The sequence below is a fragment of the Oryx dammah genome, unplaced genomic scaffold (assembly GCF_014754425.2).
Source record: "Oryx dammah isolate SB20612 unplaced genomic scaffold, SCBI_Odam_1.1 HiC_scaffold_4, whole genome shotgun sequence".
Taxonomy (NCBI): Eukaryota; Metazoa; Chordata; class Mammalia; order Artiodactyla; family Bovidae; genus Oryx; species Oryx dammah.
Window position 1 is genome coordinate 87,876,832 of NW_024070188.1, and position 7,070 is coordinate 87,883,901.

General features: G+C 47.6%; 1 non-coding gene across 1 annotated transcript; it reads left to right on the forward strand.

The window, feature by feature from the left end:
- Window positions 1–766: 766 nt before the first annotated feature.
- On the forward strand, window positions 767–839 carry TRNAG-CCC. Its single transcript has one exon. It is a non-coding gene; the product is annotated as a tRNA-Gly (tRNA).
- The last annotated feature ends 6,231 nt before the right edge of the window (window positions 840–7,070 follow it).

Sequence of the window (7,070 nt, forward strand, 5' to 3'; positions counted from 1 at the left end):
GGGGAGCATTGGTGAAAGGATTTTTATTTGTTGGGCTGATGTTTGCTGCTAAATCTCCATGTTCCCTGCCCTTATAATGAATATAACTAGCATATAGGAGAAAGAAGCATTAACCTTTAAGATTAATCATGTTAACCTTGGGTTAAATAAATTCCTTTCTTGACTGTAACTCACTACACCCTCACCCTATAGGAATGCAACTTTATTTGGAGGGTGGTGCCTGGTTTAAGAAAAAACACCCTTGGAAAAAATAAGTTTTTTGGTTCTCAGAAAGAAAGGATCATAAAATGTCAGTAGGTCTCACTCATGGCCAGATGATGTAATATCCCTAAGACATTTTTTTTTTAATACGTTTATGTGAAGCACCTGATTTTGATAAAGGTCAGGACTGCTGACTCCCGCGTGACTCTGTATTCATCCCTATGTGTAACAAAAGGTATATAAGCAAACCCCCAAATAAAGGAATCGGATCAGTTTCCGGAAAGACTGATTCCCCCATGTCGCTTCTTTCTTGCTCCCGTTTCCGTGGCTGAATTCCCATCTGGATTCAGCCTCCTTTTCTCCACTACACTATCTCCTACTACACTATCCGTTTCTAATCTCTCACTATATCTGTAATTAAATATGTATTTTTCCAAAGACACCGATGCCATCCCCCAACCTTCGAATCACCCTGGATCAACCGTGGCTGGACCCCGGCAGGGGCTCTGGTGATCAACCTGAGGCACGAAGACAGCAAACTTCAAAAGCAGCTTTGTGAGGGACTTCCCTGGTGGTCCAGTGGCTAAGACTCTGCATTCCCAATGGAGAGGGCCTAGGTTCGATCCCTGGTCAGGGAACTTGATCCCACAAGCCACAGCCAAGGGCTCCCAAGTTGCAACTAAAACATGTCACCTGCTGCAGCAAAGACAGAAGCCCCCGTGTGCTGCAAGTAAGACATGGTGCAGCTCAAGATTGCCAGGAGAAAGACCAACAACCTCAGATATGCAGATGACACCACCCTTATGCCAGAAAGTGAAGAGGAACTAAAGAGCCTTTTGATGAGGTGAAAGAGGAGAGTGAAAAAGCTGGCTTAAAACTCAACATTCAAAAAACCAATCATGGCATCCGGTCCCATTGCTTCATGGTAAATAGATGGGGAAACAGTGGAAACAGTGACAGACTTTATTTTCTTGGGCTCCAAAATCACTGCAGATGGTGACTGCAGCCATGAAATTAAAAGACACTTGCTCTTTGAAAGAAAAGCTATGACCAACCTAGACGGCGTATTAAAAAGCAGAGACATTACTTTGCCAACAAAGGTCCATCTAGTCAAGATTACGGTTTTTCCAGTAGTCATATATGGATGTGAAAGTTGAACCATAAAGAAAGCTGAGTGCCAAAGAATTGATGGTTTCGAACTGTGGTGTTGGAGAAGACTCTTAAGAGTCCCTTGGACTGCAAGGAGATCCAACCAGTCCATCCTAAAGGAGATCAGTCCTGGGTGTTCATTGGAAGGACTGATGCTGCAGCTGAAACTCCAATACTTTGGCCACCTGATGCAATGAACTGACTCATTGGAAAAGACCCTGATGCTGGAAAAGATTGGGGAGGAGAAAGGGATGACAGAGGATGAGATGGTTGGATGGCATCACCAACTCAATGGACATGAATTTGAGCAGGTTGTGGAAGACAGTGAAGGACAGGGAGGCCTGGCGTGCTGCAGTCTATGGGGTTGCATAGAGTCAGACAGAACTGAGCAACTGAACTGAACTGACTGAAAAATAAAAAGGAACTGTGTTGGATTATTTAAAAGGGTGTGGAAGAAGTTTGTGTGTGTTTGGGAGCTGCTGGGAGAAGATGAAGGCTTCCTGAAGAGGGCGGGATGGTGGGAAGGCCCAGGCCCCCTGCAGTCAGGCAGGCCATCGACTGGGAAGAAACCTGGAGCCAGGAAGGCATATGAAACACGTCTGAGATGTTCGGGCGGCCTCTCTGGGAGGCTTGAGATGGCGACTCAGAGGAGGGATTCAGAGACAGAGACAGGAAGGAGCCAGTCCTGGGCAAGCTCCGCTCAAAATGGACCTGGACTGTGGGCCTGGCCTCTGGGCCGGGACTGTGGGGGAGCAGGCAGCAGGGGTCGTGGGTGAGGGGAAAGCCAGTGAGAGTGCGTCTTGCCGAGGGCAGTGAGGAGTAGCCAGCGGCCTGGGCACACCCCGGCTCTGCCACTGCCCAGCTGCGCCTGGGGGCAGCTCCCTGACCTCTGCCAGCCAAGCTCTCCCCTGGGAAATGGTCGGGATAAGACACACGAGGGGAAGGGCTTGCGTGTGATCAAGAGGAGGTGAAGTTGGACCAGGCACCTGCTGCGAATCTGAGGCCTGAAGGGCGCTTCCCCAAGCGCGATAACGGCAGCACGTGGATCCGTCCTGCAGACACGGCAGACCACAGATACCTCTCTCTGCTGGCTCTCCAGGTCCCGCTGAGAGCCAAGGCCAGGGGTCTTCCTCTGCCTCTGCTGAGTCTTCATTTTCTCTTGGAGCGTCTTCACCCAGAGAGCATCCCTTCGTCTGCGCTTGTCCTTGTGGAGCTCAAGGTCGTGCTGAAAGAAACACCCCGATGCAGAATAAGGAGCTGATTGTTCAAACAAGGCCCACAGCACCGGGGACTCACCGGGGAGAGAGCAGTCTACATCCTGTAGGTGTGAAGGCTCACAGAGTCACACGTTCATCAACAGTCATCCACGGGCACACTTGAGATGGGTGGACTTTTGTTGTGTGCAATTACACATCAGTAAGGTTGGTTACTTTATGATTTTTTAAAAAAATCAAATACGTCCTTATCCTTTTAGTTTATACCATAGATGATTCTTCAGTTCAGAAAAGTTCTACACAACAAGCTTTAAGTACAAAGAAACAGGGCTGATACCCATAAGCGGGCAGAATCTTACTATTTTATAATCGAGTAGTCCAAAAAAGAAGCATATAATACAGGACATAACCTACTGCCAAGAGTAATTTAGGGTCGTTTTTGAGACTCACACGTATCCCCCCGAACTAACCTTGAAAAAGGACACATTTGGGCTCCAGGAGCATTTGGGAGGAAAGCAGGGGGGACAGGCGGCCCCATCACCCACTGCTCAGGGCAAGTAGGAGGCAGGACCGGAGGACACGCTCTCTTTCCAACGCGGAGACAGGTTTCCCGGCGGTCAGTGGGCTGTCGTCCACCGCGCTCTGGAGCGCTCCTGCCTGGAAGAGCAGGGCTGTCTCACATAAGACCTTGCCTGCCTTAAGCATCACTGTTATCAAAGCCAGGGTTTAACTGCACTTTAAATTCTTGCTGCTTTTTGCCTCTTCTGGTTTTTAATTTTTCCAGTACTGTGTTAATACACTGTGGACAATTCTGAAAGAGATGGGAATACCAGATCACCCAACCTGCCTCTTGAGAACTCTGTATGCAGGTCAGGAAGCAACAGTTAGAACTGGACATGGAACAACAGACTGGTTCCAAATAGGAAAAGGAGTACGTCAAGGCTGTATGTTGTCATCCTGCTTATTTAACTTCTATGCAGAGTACATCATGAGAAATGCTGGACTGGAAGAAACACAAGCTGGAATCAAGATTGCCAGGAGAAATATCAATCACCTCAGATATGCAGATGACACCACCCTTATGGCAGAAAGTGAAGAGGAACTAAAAAGCCTCTTGATGAAAGTGAAAGAGGAGAGTGAAAAAGTTGGCTTAAAGCTCAACATTCAGAAAACGAAGATCATGGCATCCAGTCCCATCACTTCATGGGAAATAGATGGGGAAACAGTGGAAACAGTGTCAGACTTTATTTTTGGGGGACTCCAAAATCACTGCAGATGGTGATTGCAGCCATGAAATTAAAAGACGCTTACTCCTTGGAAGAAAAGTTATGACCAACCTAGATAGCATATTCAAAAGCAGAGACATTACTTTGCTGACTAAGGTCCGTCTAGTCAAGGCTATGGTTTTTCCTGTGGTCATGTATGGATGTGAGAGTTGGACTGTGAAGAAGGCTGAGCGCCAAAGAATTGATGCTTTTGAACTGTGGTGTTGGAGAAGACTCTTGAGAGTCCCTTGGACTGCAAGGAGATCCAACCAGTCCATTCTGAAGGAGATCAGTCCTGGGATTTCTTTGGAGGGAATGATGCTAAAGCTGAAGCTCCAGTACTTTGGCCACCTCATGCGAAGAGTTGACTCATTGGAAAAGACTCTGATGCTAGGAGGGATTGGGGGCAGGAGGAGAAGGGGACGACAGAGGATGAGATGGCTGGATGGCATCACCGACTCGATGGATGTGAGTCTGAGTGAACTCCAGGAGATGGTGATGGACAGGGAGGCCTGGCATGCTGCGATTCATGGGGTTGCAAAGAGTCGGACACGACTGAGTGACTGAACTGAACTGAACTGCGTGCTGTGTTGGTGCCTTCCACACGGTGATGTGACTCAGCCCTCATTACACAAATGTGCCCATTCCCTCTTGGTCATCACAGAGTGGCAGGCTCGGCTCCTTGCGTTATTAATACACAGCAGCTGTCCCAGCGGTCTATTTGACACAAATCCCATGGACGGAGGAGCCTGGTGGGCTGCAGTCCATGGGGTCGCTAAGAGTCGGACACGACTGAGTGACTTCCCTTTCACTTTTCACTTTCATGCATTGGAGAAGGACATGGCAACCCACTCCAGCATTCTTGCCTGGAGAATCCCAGGGATGGGGGAGCCTGGTGGGCTGCCATCTATGGGGTTGCACAGAGTCAGACATGACTGAAGCGAGTTAGCAGCAGCAGCAGCGGTGCATGTATGCGAATTCCGCTTTCTCCATTCACCCCACTCTCTCCCTTCACCCCACTCTCTCCTTCCCCCGCTGTGTCCACGCTGCATTCTCTACATCTGCGTCTCCATTCTTTCACTGCAGACAGGTTCATCCATAGCATCTTTCTAAATTCCATACAGTTAAAGTTCAGTCGCTGAGTCATGTCAGACTCCCCGCAACTCATGCCCTGTAGCTCGCCAGGCTTCTGGTCCATCACCAACTCCAGGAGGCTACTCAAGCTCACGTCCATCGAGTCAGTGATGCCATCCAACCATCTCATCCTCTGTCATCCCCTTTTCCTCCCGCCTTCAGTCTTTCCCAGCACCAGGGTCTTTTCCAGTGAGTCAGCTCTTCACATCAGGTGGCCAAAGTTTTGGAGCTTCAGCTTCAGAATCAGTCCTACCAGTGAACACCCAGGACTGATCTCCTTTAAAATGGACTGGTTGGATCCCCTTGCAGTCCAAGGGACTCTCAAGAGTCTTCTCCAACACCACAGTTCAAAAGCATCAGTTCTTCTGCGCTCAGCTTTCTTTATAGTCCAACTCTCACATCCATACGTGACTACTGGAAAAACCATAGCTTTGACTAGATGGACCTTTGATGGCAAGGTAATGTGTCTGCTTTTGAATATGCTGTCCAGGTTGGTCGCCGCTTTTCTTCCAAGGAGCAGGCGTCTTTTAATTCCATGCATATGCATCAACATCCTCTGTCTCTTCCTGACTTACTTCACTCTGTATAACAGGCTCTAGATTCATCCACCTCATTAAAACTGACTCAAATGCATTATTTTTTATGGTTGAGTAATATTCCGTTGCATATATTTACCACACCTTCTTTATCCATTCATCTGTCAATGGACTTTTAGGTTGCTTCCATGTCCTGGCTATCGTAGACAGTACTGTGATGAACACTGGGGTGCAGGTGTCTTTTAACATTGTGGTTTTCAGCATATATGTCCTGTTTAATCCTCTCGCCTTTGAGGAAGTTCGCCTCAGTGAAGGCCCTTCCTCTCTGAAGAGTTAGGATGCCGGATGCCCAGTGCTGTGAACCACCGTGTGCACCCTCACAGCCTGGACCCCCAGCAAACGGACACGTGCAGAGTCCGTGCAGGTGACTCCTGTGACGGATGACCAGACCCACAGCTCTTGGTGGTGGGAACAGCACGTGGGTTCCTTGGTAGGAACAGCCCCAGAACTCAGCACCTCACACGTGGAGGTCCAGGGTAACGTGGCACACCACCAACCACCTCTTCAGACACCAGTGGTTTCTGAAGCTCCGGATGAGCCCCACAGCACAGGGTATGGATCTAATCTACACTTTCCCAGGGGCGGTCCAATGTGTCCACGTCACTCAGTAGAAAGCCCGTCGTTTCTCCCAGTGAGGCCGAAGAGGACGCACTTACCACCCTGAATCTCCGCGGCTCTTGGGCTGACTCCTTGATTTCTGTTCTGTTCCAATAATGTGCTAATGCTACCTTGCTGGGTTTATAGACACTTTATCACATGCTTTAATGCCTGGAAGGGCTAGACCCTTCCCCCAACCTAAATTCTTCTTTGTCAAGATTTTCTTTTTTTTTTTTCAAGATTTTCTTATGGATTCTTACTTATTTATTTTCCATGTAAACTTTATAATTCATGTATCTATCTCCAGAGGGAAAATTGATAGCTTATATTTGGGAACAGTAGAATGCAAAAGATTAGAGATCTCTTCAAGAAAATTAGAGATACCAAGGGAATATTTCATGCAAAGATGGGCTCAATAAAGGACAGAAATGGTATGGACCTAACAGAAGCAGAAAATAATAAGAAAAGGTGGCAAGAATATATAGAAGAATTATACAAAAAAGATCTTAATGACCCAGAAACCCTAACCACTCACCTAGAGCCAAACATCCTAAAATGAGAAGTCAAGTGGGCCTTAGGAAGCATCACTACAAAGCTAGTGGAGGTGATGGAATTCCAGCTGAGCTATTTCAAATCCTAAAAGATGCTGCTGTGAAAGTGCTGCACTCAATATGCCAGCAAATTTGGAAAACTCAACAGTGGCCACAGGACTGGAAAAGGTCAGATTTTATTCCAATCCCAAAGAAAGGCCAAAAATGTTCAAACTACTGCACAATTGTACTCATTTCACATACTAACAAGGTAATGCTCCAAATCCTTCAAGCTAGGCTTCAACAGTATGTGAACCATGAACTTCCAGATGTTCAAGCTGGATTTAGAAAAGGCAGAGGAACCAGAGATCAAATTGCCAACAT